Below are 20,376 nucleotides of genomic sequence, written 5' to 3'. Positions count from 1 at the left end.
ATCGTAACCCGAGGAGATGTAGCAGTGGAAAAAGTTCCATCCGAAGATAACATTGCAGATCCACTGACAAAGTCGTTGTCTCATTTTGTCTTTAAGCGTCACAGGGGTCTGATGGGGATCATACACATAGGTGATTGACTTTAGGTCAAGTGGGAGATTGCTAGTCATAGGTGCCCAGCAAGCCAATCACGTGAGTGATAGCACGTGTGACTTGATACAGAATCTTTTTTGCTTATTATATTTTGGCGTATATTACTTTATAACTATTGCATATGTGCATATATATATTGTGATGTCCTTGGATTTGTGCAATGGGAATCGGATCGTGATGAGATCACGATAATGAGATCGATTCACCTTTAAACACATATCCTAAATAATCCTGGTCATAGGTTACTCGAGAGGGACATCATGATAACCGGATAGACTGGTGTGCTGTATACCCGTCCATATGATGGATGCAGTTGGTCTCATAGCTGCTCGTGTAGGGACACTAGGGATACAGTACAGGTGCTCATTGGAGAATGAGTTCACTGATTGATCCGCTTACGGAATGCTGGATGGTTGATGATGCCTTATTGTCAGACAGCGATTCCGTAGTCCTATGGTGTATCTAGTCCTTAGACTTGAGACACCAAGGATGTCCTGTATGAGTGCTCCACTCTTTGATACCAGACTTATAGGTTTGGCTGTCCCAGATCTAGTACAGCTGGTCATTGGGAGTGGTAGTCGACCTTACGAGGGCTATTGAGTGTTGATAGAGGATCATCCACTCTCGGCGTCATGAGAGGAATATCCCATGTGTTCTTGCTCAGACAAATCCCTGGCTAGGGTCATTCGGGTTGAGAGAGAAAGAGTTCTCCGGGAGAATTCGATTAGAGCGAGACTCGAGTAGAAACCGTATGGGTCTGACAACACCATGCTCGATATACGGTCTCTAGGATATTAGATGGATAAGGGACTATAGGTACATGGTAACTGAGGATAGACAAGTCCAATGGATTGGATTCCCCTGTATTGTCCGTGGACTACGGTGTAGTGGCCTAGTACGTTCGTAGTCGATGAGTCGAGTGAATTATTACAGAGATAATAATTCACTGAGTTAGAAGGAGTTCTGACAGGTATGACTCACGGCCAGCTCGATATTGGGCATAGAGGGTCATACACATATGGTAGGCATTGCGATGAGTAGAGGTTCAAATATGAGATAATCCGACGGAGCCCTTGTCCTATTGGATACAGATCCAATACCCATTAGGGGAGGACCCATTAGGGTTTGACAGGGGATCTCTATAAATATGAGGGATTCAGAGCCTCATAGGCTAGAGTCTTTGCTTGCCTTTCCTATTCTCCTCTCCCTCTCCACCTTAGAGCAGGCCTGCAGTTTTGAGGAGCGTCGTCGCAACCCTACTGTGTGGATCACCGCTAGAGATGAGGACACTTGACCTCCTTCACCCTCTTCTAAGGATCTACAAGGAAACAAGGATATACGATCTCCCTAGGTAACACAATCTACTCTATACGCAGTTTTGAGTTTCGCGGATTTTGCGCACCAATCTTCGCACGACGACGAACATCTTTTTGGGAATCGGGGATTTTGTTTTCTTGTTCTTCCGCTGCGCATGTGATGTCGCCCCCAATATTTCCCAACAGCTACCGCCAAGAGAGTTCTAGTTGGCTCCGGCATATCTGTTTGGCTCTAGTGACAGTCAAAGATGACAAGGGCGACTGAGGGCGATGGACGAAGGGTGAAATCATTGGACATGAGTCTTTCGTCTTTGACCTACCTAGTGTCCAATGGGCTCCCTTCCACCACAGTTGCATTGGACATTTTACCTAGTGTCTAAACTGCATTGGGCTTCACTACATTGTTCTGGTTCAAAAATGATGTTCTTGAAGATTACATTGTGGAACAATCTCTTTCAAACTCATTGTAATCTAAAGACCCTAAAATAGAACTCCAGGAATTCAACCATGAATGGTTAGTGCCAACATAAGCAGCTTCACTTGTACCATCATTCTCAAGGATGGCTTTGTTTCTCATGTGCCCTCAAGAGAAACACAGTAATATACTAGCATTCCAAGAGAGAGCGTGGGAGGAATGTACGAAGACTCCCAACTGCCTGATCGATCTCTCAAGGTTCTTTGACTTCTCTCAGGAAAAATAACTTTAAGTGCTCTTCACAATCGAGAAATCAGTAAGGGTGAAATCATTTTATACATTTTTCTTAAGGAGAACAGGAAGTATGATATCGTTCATGTAATGATTAGTAGATTCAAAAGAGGAAGTATTATGTGGATACCATTTGAGGAAGAGTATAAGAGATAGTTTACACCGATTGGCTTGGAGTGCAGAATAGAGACAGTTTTGCTGCTGCAAACGATGAACCCTGTAGTGTACAAGAGGAGTGAATTGTATAGGAAACTTAACAAGGCTCAACCCAACTTTGATTTGATTTGAATCGTACCGACTCACATATTTACATGACGAGGATGGGTACGAGGGAAGAAGGAAAGTGCTTTTACCCTTTCTTGCTCGATCACTATACGAATAATAGAAAATACCTCCATTTGCATTTATTCCTCGTGCTCGTACCTATGAACATAATTGATATCTCTACTTAGAAACTTTTTCTTCTTCTTCTGACCTTATCTAAATCATCAGTGTATATATAGTCTTGCCATGATGTGTACATGACCTTTGCTTCCTCCAATAGCATGAACAACCATAGGAATGGTGGATAAAACTCGAATCACCAAAGGAAAGCATAGGGGAGCAGTCACAGTTACATTGCTTTCTCTATTACAACAACTCATAGCGGTAAAGATGCATTCATTTTGATCTTCGGGTGTAACTATTTGGTAGTGGCTCATCATCAACACTACATCTTCAATCACATGACACTTCTCAGAAAGATCACTTCTCTGTGAGGGTTTAGTCTTCAGTGCAATAAGAACCAATGTACCAGTAGTTTCAGTCCATTCGACAGTCAATCCATCAACTTTACCAAAATATATCCTCTCTCGAGAAAAGAAGAAGAATCCATGAGATTAATATAGCAGTAAAAGTACAAATTTATATCAAGATGAGGTGCTAAGATCTTACAGAAAATTTGTTTATGTAGACTGTCATGAAAGTTGATCCTACTCTTAGAACCCTAGCATCGGAAAACATCACCTGTAAATAATAATGACAATATAAAGATCAACTTCTCATGCTCAACCCAAAATGCCAATGAAAATAATCAAGTATTATCATTGTTTTTTATCTATGGCAACAAATTAATCGTAATATGATCAGTAGCTATCTCTTGAGCTGCAAGAAGTTATATATCTTTTGTATAATCATAATATATTTGCGATGTTACTACTATTTAATTTTATAATATAAAAAATTCCTTTTTCCAAGAGATATTGGTTGATATATTTTTTTTCAGATTTTTTATATCTACTATACATTTCTCATTTTTGAAAGTCAGATATCTTATGGAATATTTAGGCATAACAGTATCATAACATATGATATCCTTATTATATATTTTATTTCTCAATTTATAAGAGTATCAAAACATATGATATCCTTACAATATTTAGGTATAAGAGTAAAAATAAATAAATATTAGGATCAAAATCTGTCTTCATCACTTATTCTTTAGAAAAATAAAATACCATAAGTGAAAAAAATAAATAAAATTACCTCCTTGTTCTTCAGCAAAACCCAAAGATAAACATTTTCTTGCAGATTGCTCAGCATGCTTGCTAGCACTTTTTCTTTCATTACAATATGCAGCAACTTCAGTTACCACTTCAGATGCAGGAACTCCATATCTCACAGCTGCAGACAACAATGCTTCTCTACCTTCCTCAGATTCTACAGCCTCCTTATCACAATAAAGACCAGTAAAACATCTATTGCCAATCCCATCACCTGCATCATATGCACCACTACTCTGCGTTTTCTCCACATAAACCTCTTCAGCTTCAACCAATGCAGCCAATGTTCTATGTACAATAATGTTAGCATACCTTCTCAATGGAGAAGAGAAATGTGTGTAGAGTGAGATTGACCGTCCATAATGAGCCCACTCATCTTCTCTGCCTCTCAAATCTCCTGTCCAAAAATAGACTGCTAATTGCATTGTCCTTGCAGCACGTGCCAAAAGAATTTGAAGCAATACAGGATCATTCTTCAGTTTCTCTCTCATCTTGGGTAGTGCGAGCTGAAGTTTGCCAGATGATGAAACATCCAACTCGAGTCCACGTTTCCTACATAATTCTTGGAACTCTTTGAGATTCGTCGACATTGGCTCAACATGCCTGCGAAGTATAGCACAGCCTGGGAAAGCCTTGGATATGACCTCCGCAACTGATCCATTTGCCAACAGCATCAACTCCTCAACAAGACAACTTGACTCCTTCCTCACACCAAGGAAGCTGTCATTTGGATTCCCACTCTCATCCAACAAGAAGACAAGCTTAGGTCTCAATCCAAAATGCTCCATTTCTTAATCTGATGTCCCTCATCTTCTTGGTGATCCCATGCAGGCTTCTAAGAGAATCAACAACATCCTTTAACTCAAACTGCCCATGCAATTTAGGTACCGTTTTCCCTGAAACATCAACCTCAAATCCTCCATCAATGATGTCCTGCACATCATCGTATGATAGCTTGCAGCATGAATGGATCATAGATCGATCGATCCATAGCCCGGTGATGTTTCCGGTGTCATCAATGTCCCAAGTGATGGAGAAGGCAAGCCTATCCTCACTTGGTACAAGCAAACACGCTTCCTCCGAAAGCTCTGGAGGCAACATTGGCAACTTGTGCTGCGGTATGTACACATTGGTGTATCGAATTCGGGCTTCTCTATCTAATGCTGTGTCTGGAAGAACAAACCTTGAAACATCATTGATGTGGACACCGATTCGAGGTCGGTAGCAGATGCAGGATCGATTGTGAAGGTGCAAGTGTTTCTAAGGTCCTTTCTGGTGTCATATTCCTCCGTAGGGATCTTCCATGGTGCTTCTGGAAGACAAGACAAAGACTACGGTGGGAAGTCTGCAGCTCTGATTGCATGCTTAAACAATACAGCACTTATCTGTGGCCCAATTTCCTCCGCTCGCCCCAACATGCGGATAACTTGTGCTTTGGGGCAAACACTTCCTTCCTTCGACTCCTCTATTTGAGCAGCTACCAATTCCCTTTCGATTGATACATCGTCATTGATGAGCCTTTTCTTTGCACAACCTGGAAGACTTTCCACAGTGATTACCATCATTGGCAATTTGGCATCTATAGGGATCAGCTGTACGTAATCCAACTCTCTTCCATTTTCTTCTCCTTCAGGAAGCCATGGATTCAAAGCAAGAAGACCGATCACTGCTCCACGATGAGGAGAGCTTCTGATGATAGACAAGACTCTGCCAGTAGGACGCTCCGATGGATTGCAACTCATCATAGCACGTATCCTTTCTACTGCTTATCCCTGCTCGGATTCCCCATTCTTAGTTGAATCTGTTGATGCCTCGAAGGTCAACGCATCATTCGATTCTCTCAACTTGGTCCCGTACACAACAGGATCCGACATTACAGCAACTGACTGCATCACCATCTATCTACACACAATCATGTCAAGGAATCATCATAAGACAATTATCAAATTTGATCCGCAAAGATATACCGAACGAATCATTAAACTCTAATTGGGTTTTAGCCACCGGGATAACTTCGTTGTCAAACACAATAGGAATCGGGCTCGCACTCCTAATACTAGTTGGGTCAGTTCCAACACTACCCAATTTCATCTAAACAATTGAATTAAAATAGATAAAACTGGAAATAATGAAATCTAATAATTTAATGACACAATATTAAGTTAAAAAATAATCATATTATAATTCAAAATTTTATTTTTCATCTGTTAGAAAGAAAATTCCTATAATTATCTATGCCATGAGTCCATAGCATATTTTCTTTCATGAATGAAGGTGAATTAATATTCAAATATGATCAATCTCATACAAATTATTAATCATAATAATTGAACATATTATCATTTAAAAAATAAAGTAATTAAATAACCTCTTGAGAATAGATGACCTCCATAAATTTTTCCCCACTATCGAACTCTTTCTTTGGTTTAGATGGAGAATCTATTTAGAACATCTCTGCAAATCTTTCCCCACAATTAAAAAACTCTTTGATCACTTAAGATAGATGAGAAGAGGATAATTCCAACCATCTATCTAAATAGGAGAAGAGGAAGACTTGAAAAAATGTCTGAGATTTTAATTTCTATCTTTGATTTCGTATTAATTAAAAAATAAAACTATACCTTATTTAAAGGTATTAATATAGGAAATATTATTTTTTTAATTAAAATTCTTGATAAGATATTTAGAAAATAAATAAGGGTATTTTCATTAGAAATAAAAAATTTAATTAATTAATTAATTAAGAAGCTAACGACTATAGCTTTTGTCGCTTGCACAACTACTTCTCGCTTGATTGGAATTGGTGCCCATTGATATAGGGATTCTCATCAACTTGACAACGTTAGCTCAAAGATCATGTCCGGTATTCGATCAACCTTATAGGTATAATGCAAAACCAAATTAGTTTATATCTTATTTGAATATATTTGATTAGTTGAAGAGTTATTTCTCTAAGATCACAAGTTGCCACATTACAACATGTGAAATAATTCTAATGTAGTTTGTATATTACAAAGAAAGAAAAGAACAAGAAATTAAATTATGATTGTAAATAAAGATTACAAATACAAAGATATTTCAAATCGTTATTTCTACATAAATGGAAGCCTATCATCGAAGATTATTTTCAAGATAAAATTAAAATGTTATCTTCTTCGAATAACAAAAGAACAAATAATTTATTTAGTTTGATTTAATTATATTTTTTTATCTCTAATTTTTTTCTCTTTTGTGATACTTAGGCTTATAAAAAGGGGCTAATACCTTGTAATAGAGAGCATAAAAATAATAGATTAATAAATTACACTCTTTTCCTATATAATATGTGGGTGATGTGATACCATATTTTTTTAAATAATATTATTCTATCATAAGATGTATATTGATGCAAAACCTATATTTTGTGAATTTGATAGTTATATTTTATTTTATTATTATCTCTTTGTTATTTTTTTTCCTCTCTAGTTCTCTTTCAGACAAACGAAGACCACCTCCTTCGACAATACATCATACATATACAATCTATCGATAGTGGTTCATCGATTAAACATAAGGAATCTTAGATCGTCTACAAGCAGCGGGCGATATGATAGACTAAGTAGAATAGTAAAACAACAATATAAGTAGATCATTTAGGAATTATAAATTAAAATTAAATAATACTTTTTTGCAAGCGAGGGGTGTTAACAAACAGATCTAAATAAAAAATAGATTTGAAATACTCCTATGATCCAAAGTATTTGATTTCAAAATATGACTTTGATATTAATCATAAGTATAAATATCTTGATTATATTATTATTATACGAAAAATTTTAATGTTAAAAATTTAAATCACATAACAATAGATCAAATATACGATGTATATCTTTCGATATTATTTAGAAACTTTTTATTTGATCCGTAAGTGCACTATCATCGAATTTGAAATATATAATATATGTATGAAAAGCTAGATTCACTTTTTTCTCTCTTCGTATCCTTGAAAATATTACTATTAACAATGAATTAAGGACAAAGGGAGATAAAAAATATATATAATCTCTTAATAATTAGTTCATCTCTCAATAATATCATATATTTACATTGAGTCATAAGGTCCTGTTTATTTATAGGCAACAATAGAGAGTTTAGGATAAATAATTAGGAGTTTATCCCCTAAGAAATCTTATAATAATCAAACTTTTTTTATATTGATCCATGTTCATAATCAAAATTCAATCATATAATTAGACAATCATCATATAATCCAGCCACTCTAGATTCAAGTCAGATCTTCCCGCAGCTTTAATACTTGAGTAGAACCCCTCTAGCAACTCACCACTGCCCGAACACGCAAGTGTTCGAAGCTTCCTACACGGTTTTAGCAATGAATCTTCCTCTAAGAAAGACATTTTTGTTGGTTCAGCAGGTAGCAGCCATCGCAGCTTTAATGGACTCGATACCATGATCAACGAAAGCAGCAGCAGCACCCACCATGCCTCAAATCCACCCCCAGCTGAGTGCATTCCTAATTCATCGACTGTTTACTGTGATGGATCCTTCTTTCGCTAAGATGTCAAAGCAAGTCTAGCTTTTGCTTTGTGGATGGTAACAACAATGTAATCATAGAAGACAGCAACATACATCAAGCTTCATCTCCGCTCCAAGTTGAATTCTGGGCTATCTCAAGTTTATGCACTCACAAAAGCCTCCCATTTGAATCTGCGAAACTTTATTCTCAAATCCTATTATTTTAAGGCAGTTTTGTTTTATAATAAATCTAGGATATTTTTTTAACTGGTTGAATCTGTGGGTGTTTTATCTTTTGAATATGTTAATATGAAAGAAAAAGAAATGATCACATGTAAATACAATCTATTCTCGAATAGTAGTAAAAAGGTACTATTAGATCAAAATTAAAACGTGAAATAAAATTTTATTAAACTTCTTAAAAAAATAATTACAGATTTTAAAAGACTCTTATACTTCAATTCTATTGGCTTGAATATTTAAGATTTGAATTATCTAGTAGATGTCAGATATTTATAGATGTGAAATATAAGAATTCTTAATCTTTATGATTCTATCTAATCTAATTTTAAAAAATAAAATATTAATTTAAAATCTTTCAAAATATATTTTAATCAATAAAATTAAGAACTCATTATCTCTCTAACTCTATCTAATCTTATTTAAAAGATAAAATATTAATTTATAATATTTTAAAATTTATATTTAACTTCTTAACTGTTACCATGTTAAACAATTCTATAGCTCACAACCTTGTCGATGGAGCATTTTTGTTCTTCTCCAACCTTCCTCGGAGGAGATTTTTTTTTAATTTTATGGACAAATAGGGTCCAATTAGTTAATTGATGATATGATTTTTTTTAACAAAAATAACACTTTTTCTCCCATTACAATCTATAGATCTGTTGTGGGGATCGTTCATTGGGGTGATCTAATTTTGTAACAAGGAGGTTGAGTAGAAGAACGGGGTCTCCCTTATTATGGGGTCATCTCCTAGCCACTGGTAGTCTTGCATAATAGGTCTATGTCGGAGGCTTCCTAGCTTGACCCCTCCGATATTTAAGTTAGCGAGAGGCAGAGGGGGAAGAAGATAACAACATGAGCTGTGTAAATGAGAGAATAGAGAATAGAGAAGCTATTGCCTACTTAGCTTGGGGCATGGCTTTTATACTTAGGCGCTGAGCGATCTGGTCATGCCTTAGCCAAGGCCCCCCTTACACTAAACTACGAAGGCTTTAATGAGAGCGATTTGCAGTCAATCATTAATGCCTAGGGAAGTTGAGGCATGTTGTCATTAATAATCATTGAATCTCATTCTTTTATTGTCTATTAGTCCACGTAATGGAGACAGTTGGAGGGAGCCAATATTATCCCTATCATTTACGGATGTTGAGATGTACTATCGTTAATGATAATTTATTCCTATGCCTTTATTGTTTGTTAATTCACGTAGTCGAGGGAGCTAGATGGTGCTAATATTATCCCTATCAAGTGGGTGAGTTGGAGGGTACTAATATTATCCCTGTCAGGTGGGTAACACGTAAGTTCTCTATATTCTCATAATTAATTTATTTTTATTTTTTAAAAAATATAATTATTATTAAAATTAATTAATAATATAAAATTTATAAATAATAACAATAATATTTATGAAGTTTTACATGTCAAAACAATATTGAAATATAAAACTTTGTCTAAATCATCACCGTATATATATACAGTTTTGCTTCGAAATTTACACGACTGTTCAATAATAGTATGAATAGCCATAAGAACGATGGATAAAACTCCGATCACCGAAGGAAAGCATAGAGGAGTCATAGTTACATTGCTTTCTGTATTATAAGAACTCGGAGCAATAGTAATGCATTTATTTTTATCTTCGGGGGTAACTATTTGGCATTGGCTCATCGTAAACCCTATATCTTCAATCTCACGACAACTCCTAGGAAGATGACTTTTTTGCGAGGGTTCAATGTTTGGTGTACTAAAAACCAAAATACTAGTAGTTGCAATCCATTTAACAGCCAATCCTTCAACTTCACCAAAATATATCCTCCTATCAATCTGTGAGAGAAAAAAACAAGAATCCATGAGATTAATATAGAAGTAAAAGTACAAATTTATATCAAGATGAGGTGCTAAGATCTTACAGCAAATTTGTATATGTAGACTGTCATGAAATATGGTCCTACTGTTAGAACCCTAGCTTCGAAAAACATCACCTGCAAATAATAATGACAGCATAAGGATCATCTTCTCATGCTCAACCCAAAATGCCAATGAAAACAATCAAGTATGAACTCTGTTTTGTATCTATGTCAGCAAATTAATCATAATATGATCAATTTCTCTCTCTAAAGCTGCAAGAAGTTATATATCTTTTGTATAATCACAGTATATATGCGATGTTACCACTATTTAATTTTATAATATAGAAAATTCTATTTTTCAGATTTTTTTATCTCTATTATACAATCTCATTTTTTAAAGTTTGATATATCTTATGGAATATTTTAGAACTTGTGTTCATCACTTATTCTTTATAGAAAAAAGAAAAAAATAGTAATTGAAAACAAAAAAGAAGAAGATTACTTGTTCTTCAACAAAGCCCAAAGATAAACATTTTCTGCAGATTGCTCAGCATGCTTGCTAGCTCTCTTTCTTTCATTACAATATGCAGCAACTTCAGATACCACTTCAGATGAAGGAACTCCATATCTCACAACTGCAGACAACAATGCTTCTCTACCTTCCTCAGATTCTGCAGCCTCCTTATCAAAATAAAGACCAGTAAAACAACTATTGCCAATCCCATCACCTGAATCAGATGCACAACTATGCCTTTTCTCCACAAAAACCTCTTCAGCTTCAACCACTGCAGCCAATATTCTATGTACAATAATGTCAGCCACAAAAACCTTCTCAATGGAGAAGTGAAATGTGTGTAGAGTGGGAATGACAGTCCATAACGAGCTCACTCATCTTCTCTGCCTCTCAAATCTCCTGTGCAAAAATAGACTGCTAATTGCATTGTCCTTGCAGCACGTGCCAAAAGAATTTGAAGCAACACAGGATCATTCTTCAGTTTCTCTCTCATTTTGGGTAGTGCGAGCTGAAGTTTGCCGGATGACGAAGCATCCAACTCGAGTCCATGTTTCCTACAAAATTCTTGGAACTCTTTGAGCTTCATCGACATAGGCTCAGCATACCTGCAAAGTAATGCACAGCCTGGGAAGCTCTGCAACTGATTCATTTGCCAGCAGCATCAACTCCCAACAAGACAACTTGACTCCTTCCTCACACCAAGGAAGCTGTCATTTGGATTCCCACTCTCATCCAACAAGAAGACAAGCTTAGGAGTCTTAATCCAAAATGCTCCATTTTTTAATCTGATCTCCCTTATCTTCTTGGTGATCCCATGCAGGCTTCTAAGAGAATCAACAACATCCTTTAACTCAAACTGCCCATTCATTTTAGGTACCGTTTTCCCTGAAACATCAACCTCAAATCCTCCATCAATGATGTCCTTCACATCATCATATTATAGCTTGCAGTATGAATGGATCACAGATAGGCCGATCCACCGCACGGTGATGTTTCCGGTGTCATCAATGTCCAATGTGATGGAGAAGGCAAGCCTATCCTCACCTGGTACAAGGGAACACGCTTCCTCAGAAAGCTCTAGAGGCAACATTGGCAGCTTGTGCTGCGGTGTGTACACACTGGTGGATCGAATTCGGGCTTCTCTATCTAATGCTGTGTCTGGAAGTACAAACCTTGAAACATCAGCGATGTGGACACCGATTCGGAATTCTTTTCGATAGATAATGCATCATCGAGGTCGGTAGCAGATGCAGGATCGATTGTGAAGGTGCAAGTGTATCTAAGGTCCTTTCTGGTCTCATATTCCTCCGTAGGGATCTTCCATGGTGCTTCTGGAAGACAAGACAAAGACTCCGGAGAGAAGAATGCAGCTCTGATTGCATGCTCAAACAATACAGCACTTATCTGTGGCTCAATTTCCTCAGCTCATCCCAACATACGGATAACATGTGCTTTGGGGCAGACACTTCCTTCCTTCCACACCTTTATTCGAGCGGCTACCAATTCCCTTTCAATTGATACATCGCCATTGATGAGCCTTTCCTTTGCACAACCTGGAAGACTTTCCACAGTGATTACCGTCATTGGCAATTTGGAATTTGTATGTATGAGTTTTATGTAATCCAACTCTCTTCCATATTCTTCTCCTTCAGGAAACCATGGATTCGAAGCAAGAAGACCAATCACTGCTTCACGACGAGGAGAGCTTCTGATGATAGACAAGACTCTCCCAGTTGGTCGCTTCGATGGATTGCAACTCAACGTAGCACGTATTCCCTCCAAAGCTCTTGCAGCTTCTCCCTGCTCGGAGTCCCTGTTCTAAGTTGAATCGGTTGATGCCTTGGAGATCAGAGCATCATTCGATCCTCTCAACTTGGTCCAGTACACAACAGGATCCAACATTACAGCGACCACATCACCTTCTATCTACACATAATAACGTAAAGGAATCATCACACTACGCAAATGTGATCTGCAAAGACATACCCGAATGAACATACCGCTCTGTTTTGTGCATCAGCGGTAAGAAATGACTTAAACCAACTTGTGTTTCTAAATCATTACAATAGAAACACAATAAAAACTTATGCGGAAACAAAATAGTGTACCTCCAGCCATTATTGTCAAGAATTTTTGCAGAGGTTTCTTCTTGAACTTTGATACTTCTCGGCTCAGAACTCTCGCTTTAGATGGTGTAGGAAAGTCTTTCGCTTCAAAGAGATATTGAGCCCAGAAACCAAAATCCTCATATATATATATATATGTTTTCCCATCAAGAACATTTATTATCACCAAATCATAACGTTCAAAAATTAATTCAAATTTGTAACGTTTGGACCATAATGAAGAACTTTAATGATATTAAATATTTAATTTAATAATAACAATTTTATGTTTAAAGAATAAAAAACTGAAATCATTTAAACCATAATTAATGAAGAAATTCATGATAATGAATTATGAATCTTAATGAGAACGGTTATATTATTATTAAATTAGATATTTAATAATAACGGTTACATTCTCCCACTTGGTCCATACATTTATCTTAATAATTTGAATTAATTTTTCTTGAACAATTTTCTTAAGAAATAAATACATGAATCATAGCGATAAGTCCTCTAAGAGCGAGTATTATCATCCATGTATCACGATGTATTTAGTTTCTTAATCTTAATATGACAATATTACTTAATGAATAAACCTTATGTTTATTCTTGGTCCAGTAACAATATATTTTCTCAAAATAATGTGCACATGAATGAGAAAATTTCACAATATATAAGAGTTTCAATATCATTACAAAATGGAACCAAGTCCCATTTTCCCTACATAATCCTTGAATTTCAGAGGTGGCATGCCTTTCGTCAAAGGATCAGCAATCATTAATTCAGTGCTAATATGCTCAATGACCACTTTCTTTTCCTTTACACGTTCTCTTATGGCTAAATAGTTAATATCGATGTGTTTACTTCGACTTCCACTTTTATTATTTTTAGCCATAAAGACAGCAGCTGAATTGTCACAGAAAATTCTTAATGGCTTAGAAATAGAATCCATGATTCTAAGCCCAAAAATGAAACTCTTAATCCATACACCATGTGAAGTAGCCTCAAAACAAGAAACAAACTCAACTTCCATGGTAGAAGTAGCAGTTAAGGTTTGCTTAGCGCTTCTCCAAGAAATAGCTCCACCGATCATCATAAAAATATATCATGATGTTGATTTACGAGAATCAACACAACCGGCGAAGTCTGAATCTGAGTAACCAATCATATCCAGATTGTCTGTATGTCTATACATAAGCATGTAATATTTGGTTCCTTGTAGATATCTCATCACTTTCTTTGTAGCTCTCCAGTGGTCCATACTTGGATTACTCTGATATCGACCTAGCATCCCCATAATAAATGCAATATCAGGTCTAGTATAGACCTGAGCATACATAAGGCTTCCTACGACAGAAGCATATGAGATGTTTTTCATTGATTCCCTTTCAAAGTTGTTCTTTGGGCATTGGTTCAAATTGAACCTATCACCTTTCACAATGGGAGCAACACTTGGTGAACAATCCTTCATCCGAAATCTTTCTAAAAGTTTATCGATATAGGTTTCTTGTGATAGACCTAAAATGCCTCGAGGTCTATTTCTATGGATCTTAATGCCAATGACATAAGATGCTTTACCCATATCCTTCATGTCAAAATTTTTAGAAAGGAATTGTTTCACCTCATGCAGCAAACCCTTATCGTTGGTTGCAAGCAAAATATCATCTACGTATAAAATAAGGAAACATATTTTACTCCCACTAACCTTCTGGTATATGCATTGATCCATGGGATTTTCAACAAATCCGAATGAAGAAATCACTTCATGAAATTTAAAATACCATTAGCGGGAGGCTTGTTTTAAGCCGTATATAGACTTCCTAAGCTTACAAACCAAGTGTTCACCAACACTAGAGGAGAAACCTTTAGGTTGTTTCATATAAACATTTTCCTCTAGATCTCCATTAAGAAATGCTGTTTTCACATTCATTTGTTGCAACTCAAGGTCAAAATGAGCAACTAATGCCAAAATAATACGTAGAGAATCTTTCTTAGATACAGGAGAAAATGTCTCCGTATAATCGATTCCCTCTTTTTGAGTGAATCCTTTTGCAACAAGTCTTGCCTTGTGCCTCTTAATATTGCCTAACGAATCTTTCTTAGTTTTAAAGATCCATTTGTAACCAATGGCCTTTGCTTCATTAGGCAACTCTACAAGATCCCAAACTTCATTACTCATCATGGAATTCATCTTTTCTTTCATGGCATCATACCATAAATTTGATTCTTTGCAACTCATGGCTTGTGAAAATATTTCAGGATCATTTTTGGCTCCAATATTATAATCAGATTCTTGTAGATATATAACATAATCACTAGGAATTGCTGATCTTTTATTTCTAGTAGATCTTCTTAATGTTGTACCAATGGTTCCTTGAGGAACTTGTGGTTCAACTAGTTGTTCAGGAGCTTGTTGTAATTCCTGAACTGCTTGATATATTAGAATACTATCAACAACTTGTGGAATTTCAATGATTGGTTGTTCAGCACTAGTTTGTACTTGAGGAGTGCTATGAACTATAATCAATCTATCATTTGATATGGAAGGTTGAGATTCTATATGATCATGTGCGGAAACTATGTTCCTAAAATGATTGCTCTCACTAATCACATCATCTTCAAGAAATTTAGCGTTTCTTGATTCCACAATCCTAGTTGTGTGAGATGGACAATAGAACCTGTAACCTTTGGACTTTTCGGCATATCCAATGAAATACCCACTAATAGTCCTCGAGTCCTGTTTCTTCTCTTGTGGATTATATATCCTAACTTCAGACGGACATCCCCAAATGCGCATATGTTGCAAACTCGGTTTCCAACCTTTCCATAGTTCAAATGGTGTCTTTTGGACAGCCTTGGTTGGAACTCGGTTTAATATATACATAGTCGTCTTTGGTGCTTCAATCTACAAGAACTTAGGAAGACTAGAGTTGCTAAGCACACTCCACACCATGTCTAATAAGGTTCGGTTTCTTCTTTCTGCAACATCATTCTGGTCTAGAGAACCAGGCATAATGTATTGGGCAATAATCCCATGTTCTTGAAGAAACTTAGCAAAAGGACCAGGTGCTTGTCCATTTTCAATATATCTACCATAATATTCTCCACCCCTATCTGATCTCACAATTTTAATTTGCTTACCACATTGGTTCTCAACTTCAGCCTTAAAGACTTTGAAGGCATCCAATGCTTCATTTTTGTTATGAAGCAAATATATATACATATATCGTGAGTAATCATCTATAAAGGAGATAGAAGTATTTCTGACCATGTATGTCCATGTCTGGACAACATATATTAGTATGAATTATCTCTAATAAGTCTGAACTCCTATTAGCACCCTTTTTGGACTTATTGGTCTGCTTTCCCTTTATACAATCCACACAAGTCTTAAAATTAGTAAAATCAAGTGTACTAAGTACCCCATCTTTAACTAATCTCTTAATTCTCTCTATGGAGATATGTCCTAATCTCCGATGCCATAATATAGAAGAGTTCTCATTAATATTACACCTCTTAATGCCAACGTGAACATGCATTGAACTTTGAGAATTATCATTTTGTAATAAAATACTGTAAAGACCGTCAGACAAAATACCATTCCCAACACAATCAGATTTATGTAATAAATAAAATGATGTGTCTTTAAAATTAAAGGAATACCCAAATGGTACAAGTCTGTAAACAGAAATTAAGTTTCGTGAGAAACTTGTACATAAAAGGTTCTTTCCAATTTTAAAACAAAACCATTACTTAAAGTTAAAATGCATGTTCCAATTGCTTCTACATGTGAGCCCATCTTATTTCCTGATAAGATGCTTTGCTCACTTCCCATTGGCTTCCTTAGGTTTTGCATACCCTACAAAGAGTTTGCAATATGGATTGTTGATCCATAGTCAATCCACCAGGTGCTAATATTAACATTGACCATATTATATTCATAACATACATATGAGGTTGGTTTACCTTTCTTTTCAAGCCATTGTTGGAATTTCGTACATTCGTTCTTCATGTGTCCCTTTCTTTTACAAAAGAAATACCTTACTTCTTTCTTGATATCAGCTTGGGGTGATATTTTACCTTTTCCCTGCTGATGAGCTTTCTGATTAGCTTGATGTTTGTCAGTTTTGTTTTTCCCTCGAGTGGTTACTACTAATGCATTCTCACCCAATTCCATTACTAGTCTCTCTTCTTCTTGAACACACATGGTTATTAATTCATTGATTGACCATTTGTCGTTATGTGTATTATATGAAATTTTAAAAGAGCTATATTGAGGTGGAAGGGTGTTTAGAATATAGTGCACCAGGAAGGATTCTGACATATTAACCTCAAGTTTCTTAAGTTGAGCCGCAATATCTCGCATTTGCATTATGTGCTCACGCACACCCTTTATGTTGGTGAGTCTAAGAGATGAAAATTTCATAATAAGGGTACTTACCAGTGCCTTATCTGAAGTGACGAATTGTTCATCAATAGCTTTTAGTAAGTCTCGGACATTTTCATACTGGTCAACAGAACCACGTATGCCAGCAGTCATTTTAGTTTTGATAAACATCACGCTGAGCCGATTAGATCGCTCTCATTGCTCATATAACGTGATCTCAGTTGGAGTGCTGGTATTAGTGACTATAGGTTGTTCGTCTTTCCTGATAGCATAATCGATATCTATCCACCCTAAATGGAGGAGAACTCTCTCTTTCCATATCTTATAGTTATCGCCATTAAGTTCGGGAATATCACATCGAATATCAGAGAAATTAACAGTTTGAGAAATTGTATAAAATCAAACATGCTTATGTCAAAATTTGAAGCTTAATAGACTAAATTACATGTTTTACTAATGTGAAACATGCCAAAAATATGAATCTTATGACATAAAAATTGCTTGTGAGCTAAATTCTTAATTCAAATAAATTCATATGGTCTTTATGATAAAACTATCAAATTATATTCCAATTCATAATCCATGTGGGTAAATTATGAAAATAATCTGATATTTTATCCTGATTAATTATATTAAATATAATAAAAGATCTTGTGAGATAACAATTATTATATGAAATATAATCAATCACAATATGATGTCTAATTACTTATGTGATCCTTATTTTAATTTTATATATAATTTTAATTAATTAAAGATGCTATGGCTAATTCTTAATTAATTAAGATTATATGGATCACTAGACATTTTAAACATTAAAAAAAAAATTTGCTCATAATCATAATTTAATATAACTAAATATGCATACATAATATGAGCATTTTACTAACTAAAATGTTGAAAATGATATTTCCTTATGATTTTCAATAAAATATATAAAGAAGTTTCCAAGAAGAAACCAAAATCAAATCATTTTCATGGCATAAAAAATGAAAACTCTTTCGTATCAAGATAGAAGTCAAAAAGCTCTGATACCAAATGTAAAAAATGACTTAAACCAACTTGTGTTTCTAAATCGTTACAATAGAAATACAATAAAAACTTATGCGGAAACAAAATAGCATACCTCCAACCATTGTCGCCAAGAATTTCTGCAGAGGTTTCTTCTTGAACTTTGGTACTTCTCGGTTCAGAACTCTCGCTTTAGATGGTGTAGGAAAGCCTTTCGCTTCAGAGAGATATTGAGCCCAAGGACCAAAATCCTCATATATATATAGATGTTCTCCCATCAAGAACATTTATTATCATCAAATCATAACGTTCAAAAATTAATTCAAATTTGTAACGTTTGGACCATAATGAAAAGAACTTTAATGATGTTAAATATTTAATTTAATAATAACGATTTCATGTTTAAAGAATAAAAAACTGAAATCATTTAAATCATAATTAACGAAAAAATTTATGATAATAAATTATAAATCTTAATAAGAATGATTATATTATTATTAAATTAGATATTTAATAATAACGGTTACATGAGAACGTCCACCGGGAGACCGTCGACGGTACAGAAGGCCTGCAGCAGCCAAGAAACAAACACCCAATAAGAATTCTGCAAGAACAGTAAAGAACAAGCTTTGTTACTGACCTCTTTCCGGTCATATGCGTTCACGCGAAATGTTGCTTTAAAGGCACGACCTTTCTGCAAGATCAAAGACTCGATCAGTATGGTTTCCACCGTAAGAGTTCATCTCCTATTGTAGCAGACAACAGGTTTACCTCGATCGCGTCTTTGACTGCCTGCTCTGGCCAATGAAGAGCAAAGTTCATCTGCGAATTGCGTGGAGGAGCTGCCACAACAACAGGAACAGAGGAAGTCGGCAAAGGGTGGTTATTCGGGATCCCTGCAGAACATCAGACAAAAGAAAAAGAACAGATTTTTCGGTCAAATCTTGAAGGAGAGCAGACTGAACGTCGTTAATTAATTCATATTTCATTTTGATTAAATAACAGATAATTAATTCAGATCATTGACTGAATGTCGTTAATTAATTCATATTTCATTTTGCTTATATAAATTAAAATAAAAACTTCGAGAAGGGGACTCGATCTTTTTCTTTATCTGAATATAAATAAATAAATAAATAAATAAATAAAATAATTCAATAATTTTTGGAACTAGAAAGTTTTGTAAGAACCCTGAAAAATCATAAGACAATTATTACTTGTGAAACTTTTTTGATTATTTATATTAAGAGTTTCATATATCATAAATACACATAATTCAGTAATGCTTGACTTAGCCAACCAATCTGGTCGAATGAATTTAGCATACGTTGAGCCACACACTAAACCGGCTCCAACTAAGCCCAATTGTTATTAAACCAGGCTAAACCGACTCTAATTAGGTTTAATTTCTCCTTGAACCATACTCAACAAGTCAGAATCGATCTGTAAACCGATATGATATCAGATTGAAACCACCAAAATGAGTTTGAACCGACCAGAAGCAGACCGAATTAGGACTATGCCAAGCTTAATAAGCCTAAACCGACCTAATTATGCTTACCTCGACTTGGGTTGGCCGTTGGTCTTTGCCAATCCACCCATGCGGAGACCTGAATTGGGTTCAGCCACTAGGATAACTAGGAATCGAACCAAGCCCATTTGGATCGGGCTCGCGCCGAAGCCTTGATCCGATCCGAGTTGGGTAAGTTCCAACACTACCCAATCTAATTTTCATTTTTTATAAATTTTAGAGTTCATCTAAATAATTGAATAAAATAGATAAAATTGAAAATAATAAAATATAATAATTTTGTGACATTATCTTAACAAATCAAATTGATAAGATTAATTATTTAACATCATATTATAATTCAAAATTTTATTTTACATCGGTTAGAAAGAGAATTTCTACAATTATTTATGCCAAGAGTTGATTGCATATTTTCATGAACGATGAATATGATATAATATGCATAAAAATATATTCATATAATTAATCTTAAAAATAAAACATATTATCATTTAAAATATGAAATA

At 35.3% G+C, this 20,376-nt stretch overlaps 1 pseudogene; it reads right to left on the bottom strand.

The window, feature by feature from the left end:
* Window positions 1-2,661: 2,661 nt before the first annotated feature.
* On the bottom strand, window positions 2,662-17,481 carry LOC103974693 (uncharacterized; annotated as a pseudogene).
* Between the last annotated feature and the right edge of the window lie 2,895 nt (window positions 17,482-20,376).

This window comes from Musa acuminata, chromosome BXJ3-5, assembly GCF_036884655.1.
Source record: "Musa acuminata AAA Group cultivar baxijiao chromosome BXJ3-5, Cavendish_Baxijiao_AAA, whole genome shotgun sequence".
Classification (NCBI taxonomy): Eukaryota; Viridiplantae; Streptophyta; class Magnoliopsida; order Zingiberales; family Musaceae; genus Musa; species Musa acuminata.
Note: the sequence above shows the minus strand (reverse complement) of the source record. Positions and strands in the feature narration are given on the sequence as shown.